Consider the following 16598-nt stretch of genomic DNA (forward strand, 5'->3'; position numbering starts at 1 on the left):
ACACAACATACAATGCGAGGCAGCGCGTTAAAAGTCGACCGCACAAACAGAACTCGGCACGACGATCACACGAACGCAGAACTATACGGGCTAGCAAGGTCTCCTTAGTGTCGTGAGCGAGCCTGCCAGGTGGAAAGATTGCGCGATCCAGCCTGCAGATGGCGCTGCCGCTCGCTAGCGTGCGTTCGCGCGTGTGAGCCTGCGCTCTGTGGAGTTTCCCGTTGAAACCAAGCTTTGTAGTTGCGGTATAAGCTCGTTGTGCAGGCCACACATGGCGCTGATAAACTGTAAAACGAAGAAAAGAAAACTCTGGAGACTATGCGGGCAGGTTAGCTTCGTCTGAACGGCACATGCTGGCGTAGAGAACAAACATGTAGGAGATTCGGGGTTTCCGTTCTAGTTTATTAACATTCTTTTTCACGCAGTTATGTTTGAGTGCGATTGCAATATTCATTGACAATTATAGCGATTACATCAAGAACAAAAATACAATGAACAGTGAATGAGACGCAAAGACAGATATTTTCGCGCAGAATGTGAGTAAACAGTGAAAGGAAAAGATAGGTGCATATAAAAAAGAAAAATAATTAATTAAAAGTAAGAATCAGCGAACAGTCAACTGAAATTTATGTACACATGAGGGACCTCCGTTGATGTTTCACGCCCACTCTTGCAGGCATACTGGATCCGTAGAAGCTCTGAATGAGAATCGATGCCTTTTCACTGCACGAGTAATTTTGCATAACGTCATGGAACAGCTAGGTTGTCATTTTCTTTTTAGGCATGGTGCGTTGGAGAGGCTAGAAAGATTTGCAGTCGCACGCGAGCATGCACGAACCTCTAAGACGCAGCTCGGAATGAAATTGCAACAACCACGAAAATTCCAGGGTCGGATCTAAGAGGAACAGGGTACCGGCGCCCTTACCCCCTCCCCCCTTTAATTTTCGACGACCGTAGCGGCGGCCGCTACGGGTCGCTGCGAGCGCCTGCACCCTAAAGCATTACTGCACACTAGAGTTACTGTAAATGTTACTTTTATGTGGCGGAGTTGCGCATCTGTTTTCGAAACGCCGCTAGCAATCGTGCACAGTGATTACGTCGAATAATTTTGAATCGAATAGTTCGAATAGTATGTATCACACATTATATAAAAAAAATTAGCATAAATATTGTCGAGGCCCAACTAACCTGCACAGCGTTTTTTTTTAATTAGAACAAGGCATGTGCGACTGTCATTCTTTTTGCTGCAAGTAAACGCTACTAAACTAAGCCCTACGCTACTAAACGCTACGTTTATTAGCGTTTAGTAGCATCAAATAGTAGCAGGATTTCAATTTCAGTAAGATGCAAGTGATAACCGATAAAATACGTCACACTTTAAAAATTATTATACATATAACATATTATAACATATAAGCCCGTATAACAAGCTTTTAAACTTAAAAAAATGATCAGGTGCGTAGCCAAGGGGAGGGTTGGGGGTTCCAACCCCACCCCCCCCGAAATTTTTCAATTTTGCTTGCGCATATATACACGCACACATACAAACACACGCACGAACATACATAAAGTATGGTTGACCCCCCCCCCCCCCAAAAAAAAAAAAAAGATTTCTGGCTACGCCCCTGAAACTGATTAATCTATGTCGGAGTAATATGTTAATTTAACCTTGAAGTGGGGCTTCGCGACATAACGCAATTTTGTTGGTTAGGTGCTTTCACGGCATAGCACTTTCAGGTTGCAGTGAAACCACCTTCACAGGTGGGTTACATGCCGTCCAATATACGCCTATTCGTTCATTATGAATACTTTGAAATTTCGGAACCTTAAATTCGTGTCGAAGCGAATTCGAATACTGTAATATTCCTTCGAACATTCCTAGTGCTCGAATATTCGCGCATGCCTACTTCGCGGCAAACAGACGCAGACAGTCTGCCAGTATGTCAGGACGGCAGCAAAATATTGTCTACCCTCGTTGCTCGCGAGGGTAACATGCACAAAACAACAAATTTAACCACTCTCGGTTGACCTGAAAAAAAGGTTAAAGATTTAAACCGCTCACATAGAGAACAGTGCTAGTTGCACGCTCCCCAGGCCTTCTGTAAACGCATCGTATCTGAAGAAAAAAAGATCACAGTTTCACCGCAAGCGCGAAGCAATGAATGCGAAGGCAACAAATTGTAATGTTATACGAAGGAAGGCTGGCAGCTAACTCTTTTGGATCCGATCTCGCGTAACTACACAAAACGTTGGTGTAAGAGAATACGGCCGCTCCAGGGAGAGGTGCGCTTTTCGCAGTCTCTTCGCGTTGGGACATGTTGGCTGAGAGCGTGCATAAAAGAGTATACGAGCCGTTTGCTGATGCCTGCGAGATAGCGAGCGCGGAAGCGATCGTGAACGCGCTTTTAGGATCAAAGTTCGCAGTTGCTGCTCAAGCACCCTCCCCCCCCCCCCCCCTCGCATCCCTCCATGCTCATTCAAGACGGGCGGGGCGTTTCGTTTCTGCTTGAGCAGCATTCGACGGCAGGTCTAACACGCGGGGGGATGTTATCGCATGCGCCCTCCGAGTGACGCAGATAGGCCAGCTCGTTTGATATCTGCATCAGCCGCGATCGTCGCCGCTGCTCGCGAGCTTTTACTCGCGGGTAGAACCTACGATGCGCGGTGGGATGTTATCAATTTGGACTTTATACCGAACATGACGGCGACGACAAAAACCCGTCGAGAGTGCCGATATAATTGCTATCGCAAGAAAAGTAGGCACGTGACGGTCTTTGGTTGGAAAATAACTTAACAGCGCAGTCAACTTTAAGACTTTTCGGCTTTAGGACTTTTAGGACTTTCTTTTTCTTTAGGACTCTAGAACACTCTCTCCCTAAATAAAAATAAAGCAATATGTCCGTTGGCATTTACGAACATGTACTCCCTATTTCCATATAATGAGAGCCATCTGTAAGTTCTACGTAGATCTTGTTCGTGGATCTCAAGGACAGTTTTTGCAGTGTAGCAGTAATCCGCATGTCGTAGCCAAGTAAAAACTTCTCATTGCCTCCTTCAGTACTTCGGTATATGGTACTACCAGCAAAAGTGGCGCCAATTTGGGCCGCATTTTATTTATTCTAAGCAGCCTAGAAAGGGCTAAGCGCTCTGTTGGTTGGCAACAGAGCGCGTTAAGCACACGCTTTGTTGGTTGGCTTTATGGAAAGATCCTTCTCGTCCTGTTGCGCGTTGTGCCCCTGGCCTCCAAGAGTTCGGCATTCGCGTCCTCTATCGATCGGTGCAAAAGCATTTCGACGCGGCAATGCTCTCACTGCTAAGAGGAAAGCTCCGCCGTTGAATTCCCCTCACTGCTGTTAGCTTCACAGACATGCCACGTGAACAGCGTAAGGACCCTTGGATCGTCTTTATTGAATATTATCTCCGGCTCGTTTACTTCCGGATACCCGCGTGCTCTTCGCTGCCAAGGGGGGGGATCGGAGATCTCTGTTCGTTCCGCGTTCGTTCTGGCGGTGTTAAGTCACAAAAGTGGGCGGTCCGCAGCTCTGTTCCGCCGAGAGGAAGACGACAGCCAATCGTCAAACGGTGAGCGGCGAGCTTTCCGGAAGTAGACGCACATCGTTGGTTACGGCAAAGGGAACGAATATTTCAAAACGAAGTGTTTCTCGCCTTCTAATAAATACAGTTGTTATACGAAAAGATATTGTTTCTCTTTTCAAGCTCAAGCAGTTTCTGAAACAGCAATAGCTTTGAGTGCTGATATTTATTGGTGTCAGTTTTTCTAACGTGCTTGCTATGTTAAGTCGCGCACGCGAAATAAAAAAGGGAAAAAAATGGTTGGCGCAGTTTGGAGTTCGTTTGGAGAACCGAAAGCGACGCCGCACTCGCTCATGGCTTCAAACGCATCTCGCACCTCCAACCGCAAGAGAAGCACACGTCGCAGCGCCATTTTCTGAAAATCAGCTGTTGCGGTAGCCGCAACCGCCGCATCATGCCGTGCGAAGCCGTTTGTTCGCTCGAGAGAACGCGTGCGAACGGCCTCGCGATCCGTTCGTTTGTAGCAGACGACATGCTCGTTATGACGCGGTATGACGTCACCAAAAAATAAAAGATCAAGCAAAAAGAAAAATGGCTACGCCCCTCAGAGACGTGGTTTTTTCCGGCTTCGTCTAATCGCGTGCGCCGCCAGAATGGGTGCAGAACGAACGGCGCTGAACAGAGATCTCCAATCACCCTACTCGTTATGACGCGATATGACGTCACCAAAAAAGAAAAGATCAAGCAAAAAAAAAAAGAAATGGCGACACCCTCCGGCCTTGAGTGGCATCTCCCGCTTCAGCCAATCAGCGCGCTTGTTCTTCCCCAGGAGAACGAACAAGTGGAACGAACAGATCTCCGATCGCCCCCCAAGCAATGCATTCCGCAATACGGGACGCAGTGCTGTACCGTCGCAACTATCGAATGACGAGTCGTAAATGGCTGCTGGTATTGCCCAGCCATATGCGATCTCACGTCTGCGTATATTTTAATACTGAACCGAATCATGGAAACACTCGTGCTCTCAAAACGCATGAGCGGATGCGCCAACGTCACTACTGGCGGCGTATACACACCTTTGTGCGAAAATGCTTTCGCTCATGTTCACTGCGTCAAGAACGACATTTCTTCATTCACCCGGTGCACTACAGCCTTTATTATGTTCTTCGTCGTGTCAAGATGTCACACTATAACAAGGTGTGACTTCTTTATATGACAGTAGAGGAATTGTACGGAGCATTCACGGTTTACCCGATTATCTCCGAGCCAGCTTCTCAATCATCATTCACTTTGTGGATATGGCGTAAGTAATTTTTTAGGAGCTGGCATGCCAGGTTCTTAATCTGGGGCGAAGTCCCGCGCCGTACGCGTAACCTTAGTTCCAGAGGCGACCGCTACAGGCACAGCTCGCGCGAAACAGAAGCCTTCTTCCTCTTGTTCTTCGAGCGCCTTAATGATAATAAAACCGCAGGCAAAACCACATATAGCATAGCCAACTGTAGCAGGCGGCGCTCGCTCCACGCCGGCGCGTGCTCTAGTTTGATAGGAGACCGCTAGAGGGCCACAACTGCACGCTTCCTCTTTCTTTCGACAGTGGTCAGTCTGTGCGCTTGGATACTAATACCATGAACGAAGAAGACAAGGCGATGGAGCGGAGAGCTCTCAAGGGAGCAGTGCGGGCTCGCCGCCAAGATCCTTGGGTGAAAGCTCGCGAGGCCGCAGAGAGATGTCAGCGTCGTGAGGACCCCGAGATACAAGCCCGCGAAGCCGAAGCAGCGAGGAAGCGGCGGCAAGAAAACATCGAAGAGGTACGAGCGCGGGATACAGCGGCCAAGCGCCGAAAGCGGTCGCTACCTGAAGTTGGTGGAGCCGACGCGCGCTTCAAGCGCGATTTCTTCGACCACACGTTCGGCCACAGCTGCAAGGTCCGCGACCGCTTGTGGTTCGACAACAACGTTACCACAATCGCTACTATAACAACGTGTCACGTCTTTATATGACAGCAGAGCAATTATACCGCGGAGCATTCAGGGTTTACCCGATTATCTCTGAGCCAGCTCCTCAATCATCATTCACTCGTGGATATTGTGTGATTGTTTTTAGCTGTGCCGGCTTTCTGCCTGCTACCCGACGTCGTTCAATAGACCCTCGTCCAATATACACCTATTACCGCTGGTGGTATGCTGAGTACCGATGCACTTCAGCGTGTTCTTCTTATCACCAGCGAAATGGGGCAAAGGGCCTGTTATAAAAGCCCAGTCCCGCGCGTTACGACGCGCGCGCACCTTCTATCTCTACCACCTGTACTTTCGCCTACTGGGGGTGGTCGCCCCGCGCGCACGCTTACTTCGCGATGGGTACGGTTTGTACGTCTTGCGCTTTCACCGAAGTTTGCGTTGAAATTACAGATCGCGCGAATGTCGCTTTGCTCGCTGCAGCGTTCGCGTTTGTGAAAAGAGCGCGCTGCTCAAACACAAAGTAATAACAACTGTGAATATTGTTCGTTCGCCCTCGTCCTGTGTATACCTGTGTAAACCAATGTATCCTGTGTATACCAATGACAGAGCGCTCCTCAAGAGCGCTCTGTCATTGAGGAGCGCTCGTCCTGTGTGTGTTCTTTTCGTGCGTCCTTTGCGCCTGAGCAGTAACGTGAGAGTTTCCAGCTGCTTTCCGTTCTTCGTGCGACATGCCAAATCGTTCCCATCGCATTCACTGCTTCGCCCTTGCGGCAAAACTGTGACTTTTCTTTTGTGGGCAAGAATTGCGCTCTTTTTCCTGATCTCTACCTCTTTTTCTTTCTCTTTATCTCTCTCTAGCCGTTCCCTCGTCCATCAGGTTTATTGTGTCCTTAGCAGGACAAATCGTCGCACTAGTTATGGGAGCGAAAGAAGATGACGAAGATGATGAAGCTACCTTAATGATGATGCTTCGTAATTATGATAGTTATGTTTGCTGTGCACAGAATAATGGTCGGCTTGAAGAGCTCCACTGTGAGAAGTATCAGGAACATTTTTTTCTGGCCTGACTACACGGCGCGGTGCTCTCGCAAGGCGCATATGCCGTGGCGAAGGATGTGACCTTCAAGAAACGATAGTCGCCTGCGAGCGTTCATTCCGGCTCCATCGTGTTTTCAGAGGAACCACGTCAAGTGACTCGGCACAAGCGCCAACTTCAGCAATCGGTAGAACATCGGTACGGCATCAAGTTGTGTGTCGGCCTGATGATACTTGAATTCCTCACAATGAACTACATCGCAGCTGCTCCCGGAGACCCTCACAGCCGCCACATGGCACCAGCGGAATAATTTGCATTCCAAAAGTGAAATACTCCTTCAAAATACATCATGGGACCCTGGGTCACGAACGTACCTAGAAGTTCTTTCTTCGGGGAGGGGGAGGGGGGGGGGCTGACCAAGGTAAATTGTAGACGACAAAGCGGATGGGGCAACTTGACTAGCACAAACGTGAATGACGCTCACTGTTCGCCACAAGAGCCCGTAGACTCGCAAAACACACTTGAAATAATGTGCATCTCACTGGCACGCCTGTGAGACACACTTCCGTTTTAATTGGAAAACAAGGAAGCCAATCACAAATTAGATGGACACGTGCAAATTGTCAATGCAGGTAGCAAACTGCCAAAAACAAGTAAAGAGCAAGCGAAATTGTCCGGTAAAAATGTCTATTAGCGCCTATTGAATTAACTATGGAAGCATTATCGACGAAGATATATTAAATTCGTGAACACTCATTGCTTTCTTGCTTTCTGTGCGGATCCAAGCCTCTTAAGCTGATATATAGCTCCTTTCACTTGGAGAAAAGAAGAAAATACTTCGCCTCGCCGTGCTTATGCTTCTTCTCAACAATGTAGACCATAACCTTACGTAGCTAAACTATACCTTATGTACATATATAAACATAGATACAGGCAGTTACGTTTTTTTAAATATAACTGTCGCCATATAAGTCAGCAGAGCCGGCAGTCCTGCTCTCACAACCAGACAGCTCGTGGGGAGCCATGTTTTGACCCTTTCATTGCTCGTTCCCGAACTCCTCACGGCAAATCATAACGTCGCAGTACATATCGGGCTATCTAGAACTTTGTTTTTTGTTGAAGATTCGCTCCCCTTCTCTATTCGTTTTTTTTAACTGCGTGATTGACAAGACATGAACCACCGGCGAACCACCGGCGAACGTGTGACAGCAAATGACGCACTACACTTTAGATACTATATCCTACAGAGATTCTCTCTGCACACCAAGCACGGGGAAAACGAAAACCTCCGACATATTCATCGGTTCGCCCCGTCCACGAGCAAGCCCATCACAATCCTTCAAAGCCGGTGTGCCCTTTGCGTCCACATTTATGGACGTGCACGCATTTGTCTGACGCGTAAAGAGGTGGTCATTACTGGCACCCGTCTTGGTCGCTCCTTCTACAAAGTGTCCTCATGCGACCGCGCGCGGCAGTCCGAAAGCCCTCCCCGATCCGTCAGAGAGGTCTTGCGTAGGGCATCTCGTTTACTGGGACACATAGCAGTGACTGCACGCGCTTTGGGTGAGAGTAGTTGTTGAAATCATCCTTCTTATGTTGTGCCATACTTCTGTTTGCGCAAAAATCACAGTCCCTCGTTTACTACTCTACAAGTGCCAAAACCGACTCGTATTGCTGTTTCGGAAGTTGCGTAATGATCCGTGGCTGCCAGCCCCGTTCAAATACAGCGCATGGCACTGCGTTTCTAGACGTACTGCGCCCATCGCGGAAGGTTAGAACAAAAGTCACATAATCACAGCGAAAAATCCCTACGTCGGGCGGTTTGACAGATAACTGTAGAAGCAGCATTCAAAACAAACCGAACTACTGCCCAGTTCTTGTGGCGTTTTCTCTGTTTCCTTTTAGAATAATACAATTTTGTCCATAAATGCTTCCACGAACAATGGCTCATTGTATTTTTACACTGAAATCTAGCTGCTGCTTCGACCCTCTCTCTTAGCAGATCTTTCAATTTCTGAACTGCTAATGGTTCTTGTTTCCTGTTGCCACTTTTCCATCAGAATTACTGTACAATAACAGAAAAACCAAACAAGGTAACGGTGACAATTTTGTGCTTAACGCTTTTGGGCTTAACGTTCACTGGAGGGTTTTTTTTTCATGATGCACGCTGTCTCGCATGGCTTTCATAATCGCGCGCACACTCAAGCGATCAGAAAACTGGCCTACAAGCACCAAGGGATGCCAACATGTACCGCCATCCAAGAGGTGTGAAAAAAATTTGGGGAGGGGCGAAGCATGTAGGGAAGGGTGTTTAAGCTCCACTAACGTTAAACCTGTGCAGGGGCGGAACATGCAGAGTGCGCCGGTGTTTTCCACAGCAAAATCACTGCTAATGGGCATTGAGAGACAGAAGAAAGATAAGACACAGAGACCCGCAGTCCGCTTTTAGTTAACATGAACGCTGCGAACCTTTATTGTTCAATTACACACAAGAGAAGTCTCCCAGCGGCATTACATTGCAGGTCAAGATCTAGTGCTTATATATGCGGGGTGGCCGGTGAACGGTTTTGCTGCGCGAGCAGTTGGCTTTTCAGGAAACTCGCGGGCGGCCGCTGCTTGAGTCACCGTTCTCTGTCACGGGCGAGGGCGCGTTCTTGTTCCTCGCGATCTGGCAGATCAGCGTCCATCGCAGAAAGAGAATTTCCATAGTCAACGCGCGCCGTTCGCTTTCTCAGTAAAGCTAATATTGGCGGCGAGGAGTTACGGAGTTGCCCTCTATCGGACGCGCCTCGATTGCGTGCTAGGCAGCATGCCGCCGACGCGCGCCCCGTAGGTCTTGCTGTCGGCGCTCTACAAAATCACCTCGCGGAAGCCCTTCGGGACATTTCTGCAGGTACTTTCGAAAAGAAATATGTTCTTTCCTGTCAAAAGAATAATTTTCGACGAACAGAAACCACAAGATAGTGTACAGTCGCTGTCTCTGTGCAGAAAACCGAGCACGCGCTTCACGCGGTCACCGCGTTGGAGACCCCTGAACCGGCTTCTTGCGTGAAAGGTAGTCACTCGCTGAGTACAAAACATGTGAAATATCCCGTTACAGTAGACTGGCTGTGTAACCAAACGGAGCATAACAGAAATAAGCCTCAAGCCAGCGATCGCACGGTTTCGCGACGACTGACGGTGCCTCTGCATGTATGAGCGTCTGCATGTATGCTCGTACTGATGGTTTCGCTTTTGCTACGGGCGCGTTTTGGCACCGCGCTGTGAACTTTAGGCCGCAAAATATGAGAATTTGTGGATACACAAACAACTACTGTTGCGCGGACGCTGTCGGAGCAGTTTAAAAACAATTTCGTTACAACTACGGCTTCGGTGCGCATGGCAACTTTGGGATGTGCCGTCCCGACGATTCAGTGTTTTTTTTTTTCGGTCTAAATTCGAGTACGTTTCAATGTCATTTGACAAGTTGTCTCGCACTGCGTATTGATCGGCCTTCTCAGAGGGCAAATGCCGCTGCTTCTGTCCCTTTATTCAGTGCATTCGTTTGGCTTGGTGCTCACAAAAAACGTGAGGAAATTTTTTAATGCTCCTTAATTATCGTTCCATTTGCATTCCAGTGAACTTGCCGCTCTCTTTCATCAACAAATTCATAGACACCACTTCGAGATTGCTGGTGGAAGGAGAACCAGTCTACGCGACCGAGCATGTAGTAGCATGCAACGCCAAGGAAAAGAAAGAAAATACAGTAACGTTCGCAGGACCTGTTCTGCAAGCGCGGCTGCGAACTAGGACCCACGTGAAATTGAAATAGCGGTGAATAAAATAGAAGTTATTGCAACAACCAGCAGCCGCAAAACAGGATAGTAAATGTTTGACGAGTACCCCAGCAATTTTGGCAGCAGTGTCGTGTCTAACGCCAACAGGGTGGCATCTTTCCCACGTAAATAAATGAGGCTCCAAGAAAATACATGGGGTTGGAGAGGCCCAACGTCAGTTTGAGAGTGGCAAAAATACATTTGGGCTTTTTAGCACATGGTGTTTGCGTCAGGGGAACGCAAGCTTGACTGAATAAATGTTATTGCCAACATAAATGCAGCACACAGCCGCAGCATTTGACTCTCTCGCTATGTACGTCCACCAGCAAACGTCGCGTAGCTTATGTAGGCGAAAGCCTTAGATGCCTCTTCGAACGGGAAGATTCACCGTCGCGGCGTCAAGATCAGTGACGCAAAAAAAAATCGTCACGTGATGACCTCACCATATGACGTCATCATGACGTCACAGATCTCCTAAATTTGTAACTTCATTATGACATCACCATGACGTGACATAACGTGATGTCACATGATGACGTATTCACACGACATGGTCCCTTTGCATTGCCTCCGTGATCGGTAACGCAGGCCGTGCAAAAACGCGTTAGGTGCGGAACGCTTTTGGATGGGGACGCGGGAGAATCAATACATCGACTGACAAGAAGAAGATGGCTTTCGCCTTCCAGTCATCTCAGGGGAACGCATAAGGGGCCCAGTGAGTTTTTTTTTAATTCAACGTGTCTAAACAATGACTTAAGTATCTGCAGCCGATCTTTGGACGCTGAGCACGGGGCCGACGATCAAGAGGTCGCACGGGAAGGTTCTGAGATGGTATTGCCCCTGATAAAAGCTACTCACCGAACATCGCAGGCCCAACGCAATAACGAAAGTCTTCGTCGGTGAAGTGCGTGTCGCACACAAGACTCGTAGCCGATGGCTACTTGCCGGTTCTTAGCTTTACAACCCATGCTTCACGCAGTTTCTTGTCCCGCGGTTACCGTTGAGGACTGACACTGGGCTCCGTTGCGTAAGCCCGGCACAGCGGCACCGAGCGGTAGAGCCCCATGTTCGTCGCCTTTGGAGGCAGCCACTCTATTACAATGGTTTCAATTGAGCAGAAAATGCGAGAAAACTTCCGTATTTGAACCGACCGCAGCGCATGTGGGACTTCAAGCTCATTTTCAAAGCACGCGGTAGCGCTCCACAAGCAGCCGACGCGGCCGCTGAGACCACGTGATCCTGCCAAGCACGTCACGCCGACGGTGGCGCCGGCGTTTCCAGTGGTGGGCCTCGAGGCCAATACTGACTGTATAGATTAAAAGCTGGGCCGCGAGACCCACCGTTTTTAGATTAGAGCGAGATCAAAAGGTGAACGTGGACGCAACTCGCCTGTCATGATTTCGATAGGTCAGGGCGTCGCCTGATCGACAGTCCGTTGCACCTTCTCACTGGTCGAAAATAACTGCCACGCGAGAAGCGCTGAAGAAACGCAGGCAGGCTGCAGTGTTGCAAACATTTTTAGGCCCCTTAACATGACGTGCGCGTTTCCGGTACAAACAAATCTGGCTTAGCTGTAGACGACCGCGTGTCCTGTGCGCAAGCCTTGAATACCAACTTGGGGGCAGTGTAAAAATAAATCCACTCCACATGGCCACAATGACTGTACGCACCATTACGCATCAATTCACGCACTATACGAGAATTAAGATCTTCTCTGTACATAGCTTCGAAGCTCGTACAGACACTTATTGGCGCAAACCTATCACAGCATTTGCAAGAGCCTTGAACGCGCAATAAAAAAAACTCACAGGGTGTCTTATGCGTTCCCCTAAGGCGACTCAAATGCGAAAGCCATCCGGTGTGGCTATAATACCGTGCACTTAATATCGACGTCCGACGTTCACTAATGAACTCAGCATCCTATTCGCTTTGATTATCATAATAAATGTGCACAGTCATGCCTTGACTCGTTTTTGTGAGGCTTTCGCTCCCCTAGACGACACGTGATCTTTCTTGCTCCACTCCTCTCGCGCATGGCTTTTCGTTCAAGTACACGTTCGCGTGAGACCAACAAGGCCTTCACCTTCTAGTGGTTGGTTGATCCACTACAACTTTGTTGTGGGCCAACCACCCACTGCCATCCTGTAGTGGTGCGCATAGGTTGGCCCAATGCTTTCGCCTTGTCATGGGTCAACCAATGCGCACTTGGAAGCGGTACCAACACCGTCAGACCATGCTTACTGACGTTTCTACGTTATGCACCGTTCACACTATTATCCAAACAGTCTACAGACAGGCACGCTGAGCTGTACCTGTGCTTGACACATTATCTATACTTTCTGCTGCAACCAGATAACAGTGTCGTCTCTCCTCAGCATCGCTCGTGTCGCCCCGCACAAACAGCACCGAAGTACCTATGTTCTCAAACAATTTAAAAGTCGCTTTTTAAAAATTAAAATTGCTAAAATTAATATAATAAATTAAGTTAATTTCCTCATGTCGGACCTTGTTCGTAACGCGCCATTGTAATATTTACTAACAATACATTAACAGACCCAAAACAGCAACCTTGGTGAATGCGACGTCCTCGTTATAAACAATAAGCTTGAACTTTCTTTTTATTGAAGTTACATTGTGAATCACTTTTTGTTATGCCCCCCTGCTTGGTCTTTCGACCGCAGTATGCTGTAAATAAAATAAATAAATAAATAAACGCGACACAGGAAAGCAAACACAGCACAAGCATATAACAACCGTAACAAAAATAAAGAGGAAACCGGTGCACGTACGTATACAGTAGTGCACCCAATCACGCATCAACACTGACCTCTGCTGCCTGACGTATCCGTCCAGCTGGCCGGCCATGTTAGCAGCGGAGTGGGCCAACAGGGGGAGCTGGTCTGGCCTGGCGAGACCGCTAACCACAACAACGCTGACATCTTGGAATGTTGTCATTGTTGCCATCACACTACTTTAAAGATACTTGCCATATCAAGCCTAAAGAATCATCTGCACAATTAAAAACTTGCGGATATTGTTTTGTGTTTGTTTGGATACTTTTACGAAAGAATACAACTGGTATTTATGCAATTTGCAGTGCGCGGAAAGCGTTTGCAAGCTGGTTTACTAGCTCGCGCCAGCATATCAACAATTCTGGAGAGTGCGTCCGCGGCTGACTGCGCCGGTTTACGCGTCGTGCTAAAGCCCCTGAAGCTTCGCTTACGTCGTGTATATCGTAGTTGTCATATTGTTCCGTTGCCTGCGTTTTCTGTCGCCGCGTACCAGCAACTCGACTTCAAGTGACAGCCTTTTTTTTTCCTTCAAGCTCAAAACTTGAGTGCAGACCAGGGCGGACGGCAAATAAGAGATGAGACAAGCACTGAAAGTTATGTACCAAGTAGGCGTAACCGAAGTTTTTATTTTAGTATTTTTCTCGGCAATGAAACTTCCTGTGCCGTGTAACTTTAGTTTTCATTGAAGCTTTCTGGTGACGCCTCGCTCACATTCGCCACTGCATGCTGCAATCGACATTTTTCTGCTTCATGGCTCTCTGCTCTGAAGTACGGCAGCAATTAGCTGATAAACAATGTGGATACAGGTGTCTCGCCATTGCAAGTGGACGCACCGCGCGACGATGGCCTACGCTATTTGGTTCGAGCTGCGAGTCCGTCGAGTGACCCTTGTGCCAGCGAACAGAGAAACTCTATTCGTTATGCATTGTTGACAGGGCATGCCTAGTAAAATTCATGCCCAAACAGGTGGAAATTCTAACTGTTATGAATCGGGCCAGCTGCACAGACAACGCTACGCTAACACACGGCTTCACGCATCAAAACACAGCAAATGTTTCCTGACATAGCGCCAACAGCGTATAGATGGCTTTGGTTGGCAGATTAAAACTTATTACTACAGTCAACTATAGCGAGCGTTTCAGGAACCGGCAACGATCGTTTTGTTCTCTCATGGCGGAACCTATGCGGTTATATGTTTCAATGCATGGGCCCTATGGCGAGCTTTTCCTCTAGAGTAAGTATATTAACTCTATGGCTCGCTCTCGCCACACGGCGTGTGCAGAGGCCCTCTCTTGCGCTCAAGCAAATGGACAGGACGCGACGATGCAAGCAAGCAAATGGGTCACGACAACGCACGCGGCGACAGCAGACGACGATGCACGGCCGACAAGCCGAGACCCTAAGGTGCTTCGCCCCTCAAAGCAGCAGAATGCAAAGCTTCTGCATAGCCTCTGCCAACATACTCCGAAGATTTTAACTGGAATCGACAGGAATCTACAAACATTCAACTCTCATGCTAGTAAATCGTTTTAACGCAACATCCTCGTGCATGCACTGCAGCTAATTAAACAGAAGAACCACTTGTCTCATTAACAAAACTTGAACTAGAAAGCAAGGGGTCATCCTGCCATATATTACAGAGAAGATAGTAACAAAACTCTTGAATGAAGCCAGCACGAAATTCACATAGGGCAGGTCATATAGAAATAAACTGAAAATCCCGCAGAAGAAAAGCTATATGGATGGCTTTATTAATGTGACATTGTATGCACCAGATTTACTACATACTAGGGGTGTGCGAATATTCGAAAGTTTCGTATATTCGTCGAATATTACATTCGAAATATTCGTATTCGATTCGAAAATCGTGTATTCGAAAATTTTCGAATATTCGAATATTCGGAAAATTCGAATATGCGATTCGATTATCATGCATAAAATAACTCGTCTTCCACATTTCTGCTGCGTTCGTATCGCTAAAAACGTTGCCGAGAGGAGCGATAAACGTCGTAAGTACACGGAGGCACGATATCTGCCTGCGACGAGCGCCCCAATACGTATGATTTATTGCTGGTGCATCTCCGACGTGCAGCGCTGTTGGCGATCATGTAACCGTACATTTTCAATATTATGCGGCCGTAACGTGCCGCACTACCACTCGTTCACTATGCGGGACCACTTCTGAAGAAAGACAGTGACCAACGTGACTGGTGGTGGACTGTAGGCACCTTCAGATACCCCAGTCTGGCAAAGCTTTGCCCCATTTACCTCCCTATACCAGCCACTTCTGTTCCAAGCGAGCCTGCCTTTTCAGTGGCAGGGGGGGGGGGTTGTCTCTGTTACAAGGGAGCGCCTGCTGCCTGATCATGTGGGGCAACTCATATTTCTTCATGATAACATGTAGTCATTACTTTCATTGTGCCGTGATATTTGTTTGTGTTGTGATGTGCATTGTGCTAGCCTGGACATTGTGTTCTGGAGATAGCAGTGTATGTTGTGTTACCAGTCAGGCTGTTAATGTTTTTTTTTCGTTAATAGCTACAGGTTAAATAAAATATTGTTACTGTGGATGGATTTTTCCTTTGATATTCGATATTCGATTCGATATTCGAAGGTGGATATTCGTATTCGATTAGTATTCGAAAAATTTGATATTCGCACACCCCTACTACATACCCTAGTCACTAGATGAAGCTGGTGCGAGGTTTACATTCCAGAATTTTCGGAACGCTTGTTAATCGTTAAAAACCTGTCACTGGGGCGTTTCCTGCGGCAGCACCTCGAGATTTTGAAACAAATATCGACATAATCGGAAAGGTGAAAATGGTGAGTCATTTTTTAGGTGGCGCTTTAGCAATGTGTATGAGAAGTGGCGGCGGGCCGAATAATTACGAGAGAAAAAGAGGGGGACGACCCGGGGCACGTGCCTGCAGTGCTGTCAAAGAACCCAGTACGTGTGCTCTTAAGGACCTTCGGGATTTAGGGACCTTCCGGATCTTAAGGACCTTCCGGATCTTAAGGACCTTCCGGAAGAGGGCCAGCGAAAGCCAGAGAGACAACCCTCATTTTATACTGGTCCGTGCGCACGCTTTTCGTAGAGCGTTCTTGTTGGACGACGACCGGGTACAGCAGGCATCCCGCTGCACTTTCCGTGCTGCGCACTAAGAGATTTCCCGCGTTCTTGGGGTACGCGGACCGCGTATGGCAGGTACACAGATGAGCGCCCCTTGCACGCCGCAACATTGCATTACCGGTTATAAGAATACAAACGCTGTATATTTAACTTCTGGAACCATCGGTGCGCAGGTCAGTAGTTGAGACACTCGTTTCGCATGCGGGGAGCGAAGCTGCTTAATCTGCATACAAAAAACATGAGTTTTATTCGTTTATTTGTTCATTCGCCCATTGTTTCTTGCTACTCGCTCGGTCTACGCACACAGTGATCCGCTAAAAACTTCTCCAA

The sequence above is a fragment of the Rhipicephalus sanguineus genome, chromosome 4 (assembly GCF_013339695.2).
Source record: "Rhipicephalus sanguineus isolate Rsan-2018 chromosome 4, BIME_Rsan_1.4, whole genome shotgun sequence".
In the NCBI taxonomy this organism is placed as follows: Eukaryota; Metazoa; Arthropoda; class Arachnida; order Ixodida; family Ixodidae; genus Rhipicephalus; species Rhipicephalus sanguineus.